Here is a 16711-nt window from a genome sequence, read left to right as displayed (position 1 = left end):
TGACGGCTCTAACCAACTGAGCTACCCAGCCAAGGCACTACTTCCAATTTTCTTAAAAGTATTGCTCTTCATAAGTAGTTTAAAAACGCAAAAGAATGTAATTAAATCAGCCGGGGTCCAGCCCCAGCGGGTCCAGGGGTCCCAAAAGGTGTGGATGGAGTCAGCGAAGAAGGAATGACACGGAGACGGAGTTCAGTTGATCATCATAGCGAGGTTCTCTAGCCAGGTTCTAGCCAGGTTCTCCAGCCAGGTTCAGTCACTAGGTTCTAGTCAGGTTCTCTTGCCAGTTTCTGTAGTCAGGTTCAGTCCAGGATCTTTTGCCATGTTCTCTCGCTAGGTTCTGTCTCTAGGTTCTGAGGCCAGTTTCTGTCCAGGATCTTTTGCCATGTTCTCTCCAGCGAAGTTCTTCTGTCTCTAGAGAACGTTCTGTGTAGGTTCTGTGCCTAGGTTCCGTCTCTCTTGGTTCCGTATTCTAAGTTCTCTCTTCTAAGTTCTGGGCCTTGCTGTCTTGTTGCATCTGTATTTATACCAGTTGATTCAATCCTATCAATCTCTATTACAAAGGTTAGGGCATTTCTTATCTTCATTCCAGGGAGTAAAGATTATGTAGCTTAAGCACGATTGTTCGTAGTTAAAGTGATTAATTACCCACCTGGCACTTAGTTAAGAGGTTTTATTCCCTCCCTAACTTCAGGTGAAAATCCCTACCTGGGGAAACAACCTTCCTCAGAGAGGAGACCTTGGTTAAAACACATAGTGCCAAGAAGGTGAGCAAACATATTAAGAACAGTATGCCATATATGCCGGGTCCCTTGAAACAGCAAGGATGGACCGGCTCCCGGCATAAATCTATATTTCTGATTCCCTGCCCCAAAATTAGCTTTAATTGTTAAACTCTTGCATGATGAATAAGAAATGTAAATGGCACTAATTGGGTAGATTACTATTATTTGCTCTTAACAATATTGCTCAAATCCATGTTCTTCTTCATGGTGAAATTACCTTTGTACACTCAAGGTAGAAATTGACTCTAAAAGCACTGATAGAGAACTTAGCATTTTTGACATAATTCAACAGTAATTTAAAAATATCCTTTTGTTCTGAATTTAAGTCAAATATTTCTTAAAACTACACTGCTGATTTAACAAGAGGCAATGTTATTAATGAAGCAAGCAGCATATATACATAAGCATTATTTTCTATAGATCTAGTTGTTAAGTTCAAGCTCTAAGAGAAATATGAACATTGGTTTTCTTACCTTTTTCTCCTTACATGTGTGATAAGAAACAGACTTCCCTGTGCTTAATCATGATGCTTGCTGCATTGCCAGCCAGTCTTGCTGATTCAGTATGTTCTGTTTGATCCTAAAGAAAAAACACATTGCTCACTACATTTGCAAGAAAAGCTGTAATTTTCTTCATATAAACCTATCATAGCCAGACAAATAAAAGCTATGGGGCTTAAACAATAAATTACAAGTACATCTTCAGAGTCGAAGATGTGGCTGGCCAGCATGAAATGTAATGCAGCAGCAGACACATTTTATTGTCTAAAAAGGCCAATAGGTAAATATTACAATGAACAATTAAGACTTTTTGCACACTTCTTATTTTCAATATATAATACAGAGTGAAACATCAAGGCAGGCTCTTTCTACCCAATGCCTTTAATTATGTTAATTCATAATAATACCACTGATTTATGTTACAACTAGGGGCCCAGTGAACGAATTCATGCACCTTGAAAGGAACTGTGGGCCGCCAGGCTGTAGTGGGCACAGGGGCGGGTCTCCACCCATCCTCCACGCCCGGCCCTGTCCAGCCCCTCCCACCGTGGCCCCCAGTCCTCTATCTGCTAGCAGCCTCAGCTCCCACATGCTGACGGCACCGGCCTCGCTTGCACCCGCTGAAGGCGCAGGGTGATTGGGGCCGGCACCAGCAGTGGGTGGGATTGGGGCTGGTGCCATCAGCAGGTGTAAGCAGCAGCTGCTGCCCCGATCACCCCTCAAGAGCGGGGGGGAGGAGAAGCCCTGAGGGGCGATTGGGATCGGCAGCCACAGCTCGCACCCACTGACGGCGCCGAGCTATCGGGGCCAGCACCAGGTGCCGCCCGGCCAGCACTGGCAGCAGGTGCAAGCGCCAGGCAGGATCACGGCGCATTGGAGCAAAGAATTTTCAGTAACCACCAGAAGCTCGCCCTGATGACAGCAACTGGCGTCCCGCCTTGGTCTGGTGCCCCTGCTCACCTGCTCCACCATCCCACCACGGCCAACGCCCGCCATGTTTTGCCCATGGCCCCTGGTGGTCAGCGCAAATCATAGCAACTGGTTGTTTGGTTGTTCAGTTGTTCCAACATTGGTCTATTTGCACATTAACGTTTTATTATATAGGATAAGCTCTCCAAGAATCCAAAGCTAACAAACCTGCTGCTTCACAAAAAAGTCTTCTGTTAGTGTGATTTTTTTTTTCTACCTACAAAGAACTCTTAAAATGAGAGATTCAAAAGCTTCTTGCTAAGATTTTTATTGCCAAACAACTGTTTTCTTCCAAATGAAGTATCTTATGTTCCCAGTACTCTTCTGCTTAGTAGCAATGGATCTATTAATCCATTTTAATATATACTATCAGGTGTATGCAATAGCCAAAGTTGTCTCAAATATTATTTCCTTCTTCTCAATATATGACAAGATCCATGAAGTTATAGTAGTCCAAAAAATGCCTCTATAACTGCTCAGAGATAATTTGAGATTCTTTAAGAGCTTAATTTAGCCTTGAACAAGATTAGTAGTTGAAACTAATCGCAAACTAAAACTATCATATTATCAGCATAAAATATCTAACATATAGTCATAGAATTTTCAAAATAAGAAAATATACTAGAGATGATCTAATGGACATCATTTAATTTTAAAAATAAACTGAGTCACTAAAGGAAATTTGTTGATATTATTACAAACATGATTCCATTATCTGATGTGAAAATTATGTGCTTACTAAAAGATAAGAGAATAAGAAAAAGGCCTAAAATTCCAGAAACCAATAAAACAATATGGAACGAAAATCACTGGTAAAAGATTTTCCTATCTTGAGAACTTGAAAAAATATGTACAGGCTACATATTCTATATGAGAAGAGCTGCTGATACTAAAAAATAGACTTATATTTATCAAGAAGAACTAAATCATATCAGGTATGAAAGGGACAAAGTCAAAATGAGAATGAGGCAAAGTAAGGTCCTCCTCTCTAACACCTAGCTAACTGAAGCTTTTTTTAACAAAAAATATAATTCTATAGATTCAAAGTCAAATCTGGTATGTGTGTGAGACAAGTTCAATAATACCATGTAACTATCCCCAAGATCATAGGTTTTTCTTCTGGAATCATATCTCTTTGACCTTCTAGTCTCAGCTGGCAAAGCCTCAAGCCTGGTTAAGCCCAACTATCTACCTACTTCACACATTCCCCCAAACAGCTTAAATGTGGCTGAATTTTTTTTAAAAAATCACACAGATGGTGACTGGTCTCAACTTTACAATTATGATTTCACAGTACATCTTCCTTAGTCACTCTACTTTCAACCCTGTACCTGATCTCCACCTTCTGGTATGCCTAGAATGTCTATCTCCCCCACTGGACTGTGAGAGTTCACGGAGAACAAGGGCTATGTCTTCCTTCTCTGTAACCCACAGTGTACCAAATAGTGCTCAATAAATGCTTCATGAAGAAATAAATTGTATGAAGTTAATGAAGTCATATTTAAGTAATCAACTTCATGACAAAGATTTTTTCCTCCCTAAGAAATAAATATTTGTGAATGTGTGTCACAGGTGAGAGGGACAGCAAGAGTGAATAAAAAAAAATGGAGAAATTCTCTAGTGGGAGAGAAAAAAGTGATAAGCATCTAAACAGTTGCAAAATTTATCACAGGCCCTTTTACATAATAACTACTCTTCTAGATATTTATCTTTTTTTATTATTGTCTAAAATTTTACATATGTCTCCTTTTTCCCCAATTGACCCCCGCCCCCACCCCTCCGCCAGCCATTCCCACCCCGAGCAAGCCCCCACCGCTGGTGTCTGTGTCCATTGGTTATTCTAATATGCATGCATACAAGTCCTTTGGTTGCTCTCTAACCACACACACACACACACACACACACACACACACACACACACACACACACCATTTGTCTCTGGATCTCTTCTTGTTCATCAAATTATGTTGATAATTATATCCCACATATGAGTGAGATCATGTGATATTTATCTTTCTCCGACTGGCTTATTTCGCTTAGCATAAAGAGGTATTTGGAACAAAAAAGATATAGAATAAGTTACTGTTAGACTGATGTTTAAAATAGTAAAATATTGGGAAAAATCTAAACAGCAAATGAAAGGAGCAATTTACAAAATGGTACAAAAGGTAAGACTCCATATTTGGGGAGAAACTTAAAAGTTTTAAAAAATATACACCCAGCCCTGACCAGTTTTGCTCAGTGGATAGAGCATCGGCCTTCGGAGTAAAGGATCCCAGGCTCTATTCCAGTCAAGGGCATGCACCTTGGTTGCGAGCACATCCCCAGTAGGGGGTATGCAGGGGGCAGCTGATCAATGTTTCTCTTTCATCGATGTTTCTAACTCTCTATCCCTCTCCCTTCCTCTCTGTAAAAAAATCAATAAAATATATTAAAATACACACACACACAAACACACACACACACAAATATAATAGAGAATCTCTCAACAGGGTTTGGGTGATTTACATTATTTTCAAGCCTCTATAGACCTAATTTTTCTTAGGATAAATGTATGTTATTTGTTAATAAAAGGAAAGAGAATTGAAGGTTTGTGAATTTCAATTAATAAAAATCCAAACTACTTAAATTTTTACTTTCAAATATAAAAACTGAAAAAGAAAGAAAACAGAAAAAACAAGGATTTTTTAAAAATCCTCACTTAAGGATATTTTTTTAAATTGACTTTTAGAGAGAGGGGAAGAGGGAGAGAAAGAGAGAGAGAGAGAGAGAGAAACATCAATTGGTCACCTCCCATACACACTCTGACTGGGAATTGAACCTGCAGCTTAGGTATGTGTCCCGACCCAGAATGGAACCAGCCACGTTCGGTGAATGGAACAAGGCTCCAACCAGCTGAGCCACCAGGCCAGGGTGGAAAAACAAGGATTTTAAAAAATTATTTCCCTGGTATATGTAACAGAAGATTAAATTTTTAATTATAATGTGGGGAAAGAAAAAGAAAAAAGGAAAGGATTTAGAACCATAAAAGGGACAGGCAAAAATAGAGACCCACTGATGACAGCCTCTCCTCTATTGAGTGGGCTCAATAAAACAGCCCTCCGGCTTCTTACAGTTTAGGAAACATCTCATTATTCAAGCAAGAAGCTGGGATGAGGGAGGGGGTGTTACCTTCTTCTATAGTAGTTTATCAAAGTTTTCCTATAAATAATATACAGTACTCTACTAATAAGTAAAGAGTCTGGTAACTGAATTCTTTACCTTTTTCACCTCCATCTCATTAACTTTGCAGACCATTTTAGTACTCCTTACAGATTGGCACCCTAGGAACTCATTTAAGCTAGCCAGCTCCTTAATTCATCATTATCTATGCATCATTATCCATCTGGCTCACCAACCCAAAACCTTAAATGCCATTTTAGATACTACCTCTACTTCTCCCCACCTCTACATTTAAACTAACACATCTTGTCAATCTTACCTTTTTTTAAATCTCTCAAACTCATCCACTCTCTCCATTCCCACTGCCATATACTACACCACCACCATCTTTCTGTTGCCCAAATTCTTGCAAGAATCCTAACTAGTCTCCCTGTCCCGCACCCATTTTGTAGCCATCTAGCCTAGTCTCTACACAAATATAAAACACAAATCTGATTTATTTTGTACTTAACACCATTCAATAGTATCCTATTACCCTTAGAATAAAGTCCATACCTCTATATGGTTTCTGCTTACCTCTCTAGTATGATACCTCTCTATTCTCTAATTTTTGCTCTATGCATGGTAGACGTGATCAATTAAACTTTCAATTCTCAATCTTGCTCATCCCATTTCTCAAAACAGGCCTTCATACTGATATGGGCTACAATATGAATGAACTTTGAAAACATTACGCTAAGTGAAAGAAGCCAGTCACAAAAGACCACATAGTGTATGGTTCTATTTATATGAAGTGTTCACAAAAGGCAAATCCTTAAGAAATAGAAAGTAGATTCATTGTTGCCAGGGTTAGGGAACGAGGGGAGTGACTGCTAAATGGGTATGGATTTCTTTTGGGGTTAATGAGAATGTTCTAGAATTAGACAGCGGTGATGGTTACACAACTCTGTGAATACACTGCGAACAACTGAATGTATACTTAAAAAGAGTGAAATTTTATGGTATGTAAATTATATCTCAATAAAACTTGTAAAAACAAAATAAAACATTCCTTCACTCATTATTATTTAGTTCTGGAATACTCTGCATGTGACACTGTTACTTGACTAATTCTCACTTATTCTCCTTATCGTACCTTAAACATCACATCTTCCAGGAAGCCCTTCTGATGTAGGTCTGGAATAAGATGTCCCTTCTTTCTTAATTATCTTTTACTTCCTCTATCATAGCACTTATCAATTGAATTATAATTTTTTTTAACTACTTGTCTCTCCCTTCCAGGCTATTGAGATTTTTCAGACTGCTTTTGTCTTACCATTACATCCCTAGTATACGGCATAATGTTTGGCAAAGAGTAAGTGCTCAAAAACACTTGGAACACCAAGTAAAATAACTAAAGAATTTACTTGCACAGCACTTCCACCTAGGAAATTTTTTCCATACAAAGGATTGTGCTAAGACTAAGACTCTAACATATTTATTATTTCAAAGTTTGTTAATACCAACATAAAATTATTTGTTTGCATACTGAAGAACAGTTCAAACTTAAACCATGTTTTGTCAATGCTTTCCATCCATAATCACAACTCTTCAGACAGCTCCTATTAGTTCGATGACTTACTTTTAAAGAAAGAAAAAGTGTGATTCAAGAGTATCTAAGGGAGAAACCAAGATGGCGGCATAGGTAAACACTGGAGTTTGCTACCTTGCACAACCACTTCAAAAATACAACTAAAAGACGGAGCAGACATCATCCAGAACCACAGGAAGGCTGTCTGAGTGGAAAATCTATAACTAGAAGGAAAGAGAAAAGCATACCGAGACTCAGAGGAGGCGCAGTGCGGAAGTAAAATACTAAGGTGCGGAGGTGCATGAGGAGCAGGCTGGCGGCTGAGGGCGCGGTTCTCGTTTTCAATCGGGAGGGAGTCTCAGGCTCTGAGCTCCAGTTCCCAGCAAGTCTCTAGGGACCCAGACTCATACGGGAGAAGCGGGACTGTCTGGCATTGGTCGGAACTCCAGGGCAGCTTTCTCTCCGAGGGGCTTGCAGCGATTACCAGGACATTGAGAAGCAGAGCCTCTGAGGGCAGGACTGAGAGCAGCCATAACTGCTAGCCCCGCCCTGTTGATCCGTGGGACCCGCCCCGCACAAGCCCTGCAGGGAGGCTTTTGCTGGATAGCCTCAGGCAAAGGCTAGATTAGCACCTCCCTAGAGATCCAGGAGCCAGGAAACGCAGTGGTCAGAGTGGGACCATCCAGTTTGCAGCTCTATGGAACCATAAAGGACACACTCAGGGGGAGACTCAGTGAGCACCAAAGCCCCATTGAAGCAAGTCTTGCCCTGGAGGGGTGTCTCCAGCACAGAAGTTCTCCCACTGCAGACACAGCTGAATTTCACAGCCAATTGGCCTGGAGGGCAATTCCTCCCAGTGATACCGACAACAATCAAGGCTTAACTACAACAAGACTGTGCACAAAGACCACAAGGGGGTGCACCAAGAGTTTCCTCCTCAGGTAATTGGGGAGGCTGAGCCACTAGGCCAGCCGTGGGCAAACTACGGCCCGCGGGCCGCGTTTGAAATGAATAAAACTATTGAAAAAAAAGACCGTACCCTTTTATGTAATGATGTTTACTTTGAATTTATATTAGTTCACACAAACACTCCATCCATGCTTTTGTTCCGGCCCTCCGGTCCAGTTTAAGAACCCATTGTGGCCCTTGAATCAAAAAGTTTGCCCACCCCTGCACTAGGCCCTAGTGGACACTTAGCACAGAAAGCCACTGTATCAATACAGGGAAGCATAAAAAATGTGGAGACAAAGAAAAAGGACACAAATGACAGAAATGGAGGAAAGGAAACTACTGGATATAGAGTTCAAAACCACACTTTTAAGGTTTTTCAAGAATTTTCTAGAAACTGCCGATAAACTTAATGAGATCTACAAGAAATCTAATGAGACCCTCGAGGTTGTGATAAAGGACCAACTAGAAATTAAGCATACACTGGCTGAAATAAAAAATAGTATACAGACTTCCAACAGCAGACTAGAGGATTGCAAGAATCAAGTCAAAGATTTGAAATACGAAAAACAAAAAACACCCAATCAGAAAAGCAAAATGAAAAAAGAATCCAAAAATATGAAGATAGTGTAAGGAGCCTCTGGGACAGCTTCAAGCGTACCAACATCCTAGTTATGGGGGTGCCAGAAGAAGAGAGAGAGCAAGATACTGAAAACCTATTTGAAGAAATAATGACAGAAAACTTTCCTGACTCCTCCTCTTCTACCCAATCTTAAATGTTAAAATAACTCAACATTTTGTACTCAGTCCTTTTCTTTTCTCGATTTATATTCTTCTCCAAAGAAATTCTACCTACGACCATTGCCTCAAACACCATCTGCTAACAAACAAGTCTAATTTCCTTTTCTTCACCTCAGACCTCTTTTCTGGGCTCTAAATCTATATATACTGTGCCTATTCAAATTTACATGTCTCACAGACATCTCAAACTCCCTAAGTACATCTGGTCTCATACTAATCAACACTGTTTCTTCTGTTCCTTATATCATCATCTACCCAGTTGTTCATAATACAGACATTCCCTAGACCTCCATCTCCTAAAATAGATTAAAATCCATTTACTCTGTCTACAACCACTACCTTGGTCCAAGCCAACATTTTTCCACATCTGGATATTGAAATGATTTTTTTCTTGTATTGAAATGATCTTTATTATTTATGTTTTAATCTTCATTGTTGAGAATATTACAGATGTTCCCCATTTTCCCCCCTCCATTGACACCCTCCACCTGGATCCCACCCCAACCTAGGCCTTCACCACCCTATTGTCTGTGTCCATGGGTAATGCATGTATGCATATATGTTCTTTGGTTAATCTCTTCCCAGCCCTCCTCCCCTTTTCCCTCTGAGATTCATCCGTCTGTTCCATTTTTCCATGTCTCTGGTTCTATTTTATGCATTGGTTTATTTTGTCATTATATTCCTGTTCTTTTATTTTTAGATTCAATTGTTGATATGTACTTATTGCCATATTACTGTTCATATTTTTTATCTTTCTTCTTCTTAAAGAATACCCTTTAACATTTCATGTAATACTGGTTGGTGGAGATGAACTCCTTTAGCTTTTTCTTGTCTGGGAAGCTCCTTATCTGACTTTCAATTCTAAATAATAACTTTGCTGGGTAGAGTAATCTTGCCTTGCTTTTCATCACTTTGAATATTTCTTGCCACTTCCTTCTGGCCTGCAAAGTTTCTGTTGAGAAATCAGCTGATAGTTATATGGGCACTCCCTTGTTGGTAACTAACTGCTTTTCTCTTGCTGCTTTTAAGATTCTCTCTTTGTCTTTAACCTTTGGCATGTTAATTACGATGTGTCTTGATGTGGGCCTCTTTGAGTTCATCTTGTTTGGGACTCTCTACACTTCCTAGACTGTATGTCTATTCCTTTCACCAGGTAAGGAAATTTCTCTGTCATTATTTTTTTAAATAGATTTTCAATTTCTTGCTCCCTCTCTTTTCCTCTGGCACTCCCATGATGGGAATGTTGGTATGCTTAAAGTTGTCCCAGAAGCTTCTTACACTATCTTCTTATTTTTTAATTCTTTTTTCTTTTTGCTGTTCTGATTGGGTGTTTTTTGCTTCCTCATATTCCAAATAACTGATTTGATTCTTGGTATCCTCTACTCTACTGTTCATTCCCTATAAATTATTCTTCATTTCAGTTATTGTATCCTTCATTTCTGACTGGTCCTTTTTTATGTCATTAATGTTTTCACTAAGTTCCTTGAGCATCCTTATAAACATTGTTTTAAACTCTGGATCTGGTAGTTCACTTGCTTCCACATCATTTCATTCTTTTTCTGGAGATTTCTTCTGTTCTTTCATTTGCGACATGTTTCTTTGTCTCCACATTCTGGCTGCTCCCCTGTGTTTGTTTCCATGTATTAGGTAGAGCTGCTATGTCTCCTCAAATTAGTACAGTGGCCTTATGTAGTAGATATCCTATAGCAGTGATGGCGAACCTATGACATGCATGACAGAGGTGACACGCGAACTCATTTTTTTGGTTGATTTTTCTTTGTTAAATGGCATTTAAATTTATAAAATAAATGTCAAAAATATTAATCTTTGTTTTACTATGGTTGCAAATATCAAAAAATTTCTCTATATGACACGGCACCAGAGTTAAGTTAGGGTTTTTCAAAATGCTGACACGCCGAGCTCAAAAGGTCTGCCATCACTGTCCTATAGGGTCCTGTGGCTCAGCCTCCCCAGTCACCAGAGCTGGGCACTCTAGGTGTGCCCCTGTGTGGGCTGTGTGCACTCTCCTATTGTAGTTGAGCCTTGCTTGCTGTTGGTGTCACTAGGAGGAATTGACTCCCATGCCAAGTGGCTGTGAGGACCAGCTGTGACTATAGTACAGCGGTTCTCAACCTGTGGGTCGCGACCCCTTTGGCGGTCGAATGACCCTTTCACAGGGGTCGCCTAAGACCATCCTGAATATCAGATATTTACATTATGATTCATAACAGTAGCAACATTACAGTTATGAAGTAGCAACGAAAATAATTTTATGGTTGGGTCACAACATGAGGAACTGTATTTAAAGGGCCAGAAGGTTGAGAACCACTGCTATAGTGGAAGAGCTGCTGTGCAGGAGACACCTCAATGGAGCAGGACTTGCGTCAGCTGGAGCTCAGAGGGAGTAAGTCGGAGTAAGTCCATGCACTGACCCTTGAAGCAGAACTGCCTGGGACTCCAGTAGCCTCTGTATCACTCAGCCACAATCCCCACTGGTTTTTACAGCTTGAAGATATAGGGACTTCTCTTGCCGGCACTGGAACCCTGGGCTGAGGGGTCTGTTATGGGGCTGAGACCCCTTGCTCCTCATGGGGGCACAGGAGGGGAGCACCTCAGCTGAGATATTCCTCCTGACTAAAAAAAATGCCACACGTGGGTGTCACACCAGCCCAGACCACACCTCTGGCCCTCCTACCAGTTTCACTGTGGCTTCTTTAATTCTCTAGTTGTAGGACTTCCGTTCAGCCAGATTTCAGGCAGTTCTGAATAATGGTTGTTCTGTGGTTTAGTTGTAATTTTGATGTGGTTGTGGGAGGATGTGAGTATTGCATTTACTTATGCCACCACCTTGGATCCCACCACAAATAATCTTTTCAATGATCTTCTCATATCTACTCTGCCACCTCCTCCCCCAACCCACTCAGCAGTTATAGTATCTTTAAAAAGATCTAATAAAGTGATTCTTCTACTTGTTTTCTGTTGCACTTAAAATATCAAGACTCCATACTATGACTTTATGAAGTCCTGCATAATTTAACCCTGACTCCCCAGCTTACTCTTTTACCATTTTCCTTCCTGTTTATTTCTCTCCATCTACACTGACATTTTCCTAGTCCTCAAGGGTACCAAGTTCTTTCCCACCTATGGTCCTTTATCCATGCTGTTCCCGCTCCTTGGATTGCTGTTTCCCACTCTTCTCTCTCTTCCTGACTAATATAAACTCACTCAACCTCAGGTCTCAGATTAAATCTCAATCCCTCAAGGAAGTCCTCCTTTGACTCCCTCAGACTAGGTTTCCTGCACAGCTCTTATAACTCTACTAGTAGCCCTGTGCACGAATCCATGCATGAGTAAGCTCGCTGCCACTTGCCTCAGCTGGCCACCCCGCCCACCGCCACTGGTAACTCACTGCCCCGCCCTCCTGTAGCTCTCCGCCACTTGTAGATCGGTCATAATGTTACAGTGTCCCAGCTAATTTGCATATTCCTCTATTATTATTATTTTTGTAACACTGTAAAATATAAGCTGTATGAGATTAGGTTCCATGACTATCTCATTCACCAAAGCATTGACAGCATTAAGCACCACACCTGACAGGCAGGTGTATTTATGTTTTCATAGAATAAATAAATATTTATTCCATGAATACATACTGAGATTTTGTGAATTTACAAATCAATATATAAAACTATAACATTTCGTTTTTCCCATTAAATGCTTTATAATTATTAGTCAATCCTACCAGGCTTTATTGATGTTTATGATGACCTTCAATTCATCAATCTTAATAATTTGTTGATCTTTACCCTCTTAATTTCTCTATCACTTCCATCAAGATTCCTTAAAAGAACCACTGTACATTTTGCACCTCAACATCTAGCACACTCAAATTAAGGTAATAGAGCACTTACTTATTGGCTGCCAAGATAGAGCTCAATGACAGAGTGTATGAGAGAACCCAGAATGAGGGTAAATGTAAGAATATACTGAAAGAAATTATTTCATATAGCCTTCAATGTCATTGTATTTAACAAAAACTTCTATAAAATAGTTACTAAATCAACTCCCTGTGTGTCTTTTTGGGGGAAAGGAGAAATAATAGTATTATTATTATTTATCATCTACTTACTATGTACTATAGGCTGTTCCAAGTGTTTTATTGGTATTAAACTTTTAATCCTCTTAGCAACCCTAAATAGTAGGTATAGAATTAAGCCCTCCAGAATGTACATCTACTACAAGAGAGTAAATTTAGTCTTAATTCTCCTTGTTGCATTGCTGGCATCTAGAATAGTGTTGGGCATACAGTACGCACTTCAATATTTATACTAATAATAGAGGAATATGCAATCTGTCCAGGACGCCATCACAGTAACAGTAACAACCAGCAGGCTGCCTGGGACGACAAGGCCAGCAAGGGGGTTAGTGAGGGACGACCAAACGAAAGAACAGCAGGGTGCATGGGGTGACCAGGCCGGTAGGGTTGGCAGTTGGGGGCGACCAGGCCGGCGGGGGGGGGGGGGGGAGCAGTTATGGGCAACTAGGCCAGCAGAGGGGGGCAGTTAGGGGTGACCAGGCCAGCGGTGGGGGCAGTTATCGGCGCCTAGGCCGGCAGAGGGGGGCAGTTGGGGGTCACCAGGACAGCAGGCAGAGGTGGTTAGGGGTGATCAGGCTGGCAGGGGGGGGCAGTTAGGGGCAATCAGGCAGGTGAGCAGTTAGGAGTCAGCGGTCCCAGATTGTGAGAGGGATGTCCCGGATTGGAGAGGGTGCAGGCTGGGCTGAGGGGACTCCCCCCGCCCCTTGCACAAATTTTGTGCACTGGGCCTCTAGTTTGTCAAATAAATAATGAGGAAATAATGAGGCAAAAAGAAGTTAACCTTCACAAAGTTGCACACAGTAGCAGAGCCAGAATCTGAACCCAGGAAATCTGGTTTTATATCCCAGACTCTTAATCACTGAGTATGCATATATTTGGAAACAGCGTTCCCCCTTCACTGTTTTACTAATAAAAGAAAAAGAGAAAAATAAAAAGAAATTCTAGTTCAATAACATATAAATATTAGACTATAGTATGCCTGAAATTATTAATGTTCCCATTACATGTAATAGTACACAGAGCAAGGAAAGAGCTATAGATCAAACAGGGTACTATAATGGATTTTTTAAATTAGAGTTTATGTACAATATTATATTAGTTTCAGGTGTACAATATGGTAATGCAACATTTAAATATACCTTATGAAATGATCACCACATTTGTTAAGTCTATAAACATCTATCACCATACAAAGTACAATAGATTTTGTAAAATATATAGTCTTCTGTTTTAATATATTCATCCATGTTATTTAACATAGTGTTATAATCAACCAACACTACACAGAAGAATGTGAAATGAGGCATGCATGTACATCTAGGTTTGCCAGTCTTTTTAAACAACTTAACAGCATCCTATTACATGAATGTACAATTTAACGCTCATCCCTACCAATGAACACTGTTTCCATATTTGTATACCCATCCTATATAATAAAAGGGTAATATGCAAACTGACCCTAACAGCAGAACCACTGGGAATAACTGGTCACTATGACACACACTGACCACCAGGGGGCAGATGCTCAATGCAGGAGCTGGCCTCTGGTGGTTAGTGCACTCCCACAGGGGGAACTCTGCTCAGCCACAAGCCAGGCTGATGGCTGCCAGCACAGCAGTGGTGGCAGGAGCCTCTCCCACCTCCTCAGCAGCGCTAAGGATGTCCGACTGCAGCTTAGGCCTGCTCCTCGCTGGCAAGTGGACATCCCCCGAGGGCTCCTGGGCTGCCAGAGGGATGTCTGACTGCCAGCTTAGGCCTGATCTCCCAGGGAGCGGGCCTAAGCCAGCATGTGGACATCCCCCGAGGGGTCCCAGACTGCAAGAGGGCACAGGCCGGGCTAAGGGACCCCCCCAAGTGCACAAATTTTTGTGCACCGGGCCTGTAGTAAACAATATAATATCTTTGTTCATGTATCTTTACATTTTAATATACAATAAATCCCTAAAAGTGGAATTTGAGACAAGGATAGTAAGTATACTTAATTTTAATAAATATTGCCAAAATTTCCACCACACATGCTGTGCTTGCTTATATTTCCTCCAAGAGTATAAAGAAGTTTTTCTACAAGCTCATAGTTACTGAATATTATCAATCTTCACCAATTTCACAGATAGGAAATCAGACCTGAATTTCTAATTTGTACTTTTAATTTACAACTTCCATGTTTATTGGCCTTTTTGCAAATTGTCTACAAGTATTATATATATATATATATATATATATATATAAAATCTCATATTCAGAATCTTTGTCCCAGTTTAATGTTGTTCTTTTTCTACATAGAAATCTTCCATTTTTATGTAGTCAAATTCATCATTCCTCTCCTCTGTAACTTCTACATTTCACATCATGCTTACAAAAAGAGCTTTCCTCATTCCATTATTATAAAAATATTCATCCATATTTTCTCTGCTTTTTCATGATTATTTTTATTTGTTTAACTCTTCCATCATCTAAAATCTATTTTGGTAGGAAAAGTTCTAGAACTTGCTTTTCTCATTCAATAATATATCCTAGATATCTTTCCGGATTAACTATTTCATTTATTTTAACTGTGCATCCAGAATTCTAAAATATAGCCATATCATAGTTGTCTTAGTTAGTTATATGTACTAGTTATATATAACTACATGTAAGTACTAGTATGTTTATTAGTAATTTAGAGCACTAATGAGAATAAGCATTTACATTTTCCCTTATTTTTCCACAAATATCAAGAATGCTGCCTGCCATGAATATCCTCATGCATGCTCCCTTATACACATTTTTTTTCAAAAACACATTAAGAAATGGAATTGTGTGTTCTTTTTGATACTAATAAATTATCCTCCAAAATAATGTGCCTAATATATTTGCAGCTTAAAAAAATTCATTGAGCCCTAGCTGGCTTGGCTCAGTGGATAGAGCATCGGCCTGAGGACTGAAGGGTCACAGGTTCGATTCCAGTCAAGGGCACACATATCCAGGTTGCTAGATCCTCAGTAGGGGGCATGCAGGAAGCAGCCTATCAATGATTCTCTCTCATCATTGATGTTTTACTCTCTCTCTTCCTGTCTGAAATCAATAAAAAACATGTTTTTAAAAAATTCACTCAACAAACATTTAAAGTGCTTTTTTTCTGGTAAGCTTTGTTGAGGCTGAACATACAGCATAATGGTAATCAACCGAGACAAGGGCAATGCTTTAGTGATTAGGAGTGCAGGCTCTAGCCCTGGCAAGTGTGGCTCAATTAGTTGAGTGTTGTCCTGTGCGCCAAAAGTTTGCTGGTTCGATTCCTGGTCAGGGCACATGCCCAGGTTGCAGGATCAATCCCCAATAGAGGGCATGCAGGAGGCAGCCAATAGATGTTTAGGTCTCACAAAGATGTCTCTCTCTCTCTTCCTCTCTCTCTAAAAATCAATTTAAGACAGAAAGAGAGGGAGGGAGGAAGAACGAGAGAGAGAGAGAGAGAGAGAGAGAGAGAGAGAGAGAGAGAGAGAGAGAGAAGCTCTAAAGACAGATTTACTTGAATTCAAATTAGAGGTCAACAAGTACTAGATGTCAGACCTTGGGCAAGTTACTATAGCCCTGTCTCTCAAGTTCCTTATCAAGAAAACAATAATGATAGTACTTACTTCACAGGATTGTGCCTGTCATAAAGAAAGTTCTTGCAGTGGTTCTCAACCTTCTGGGCCTTTAAATACAGTTCCTCATGTTGTGACCCAACCATAAAATTATTTTCGTTGCTACGTCATAACTATAATGTTGCTACTGTTATGAATCGTAATGTAAATATCTATATGCAGGATGGTCTTAGGCGACTCCTGTGAAAGGGTCGTTCAACCGCCAAAGGGGTCGTGACCCACAGGTTGAGAACCGCTGCTTTAAATTCCTATTATTA

General features: G+C 40.2%; 1 protein-coding gene across 8 annotated transcripts in view; it reads right to left on the bottom strand.

Moving 5' to 3' along the window:
- ZFYVE9 (zinc finger FYVE-type containing 9) overlaps window positions 1-16711 on the bottom strand; it is a 134223-nt gene that overhangs the window by 94486 nt on the left and 23026 nt on the right. For all 8 annotated transcript variants that reach the window (XM_036347418.1, XM_036347422.1, XM_036347424.1 and 5 more), the window contains exon 2: window positions 1259-1364. The gene's annotated coding sequence lies outside the window, so the exon portion shown is untranslated. The remainder of the gene's footprint in view (window positions 1-1258; window positions 1365-16711) is intronic.

Source organism: Myotis myotis, unplaced genomic scaffold (genome assembly GCF_014108235.1).
Source record: "Myotis myotis isolate mMyoMyo1 unplaced genomic scaffold, mMyoMyo1.p scaffold_m19_p_2, whole genome shotgun sequence".
Classification (NCBI taxonomy): domain Eukaryota; kingdom Metazoa; phylum Chordata; class Mammalia; order Chiroptera; family Vespertilionidae; genus Myotis; species Myotis myotis.
The sequence above is the reverse complement of the archived record's forward strand: the minus strand, read 5'-3'. Positions and strand labels throughout refer to the sequence as shown.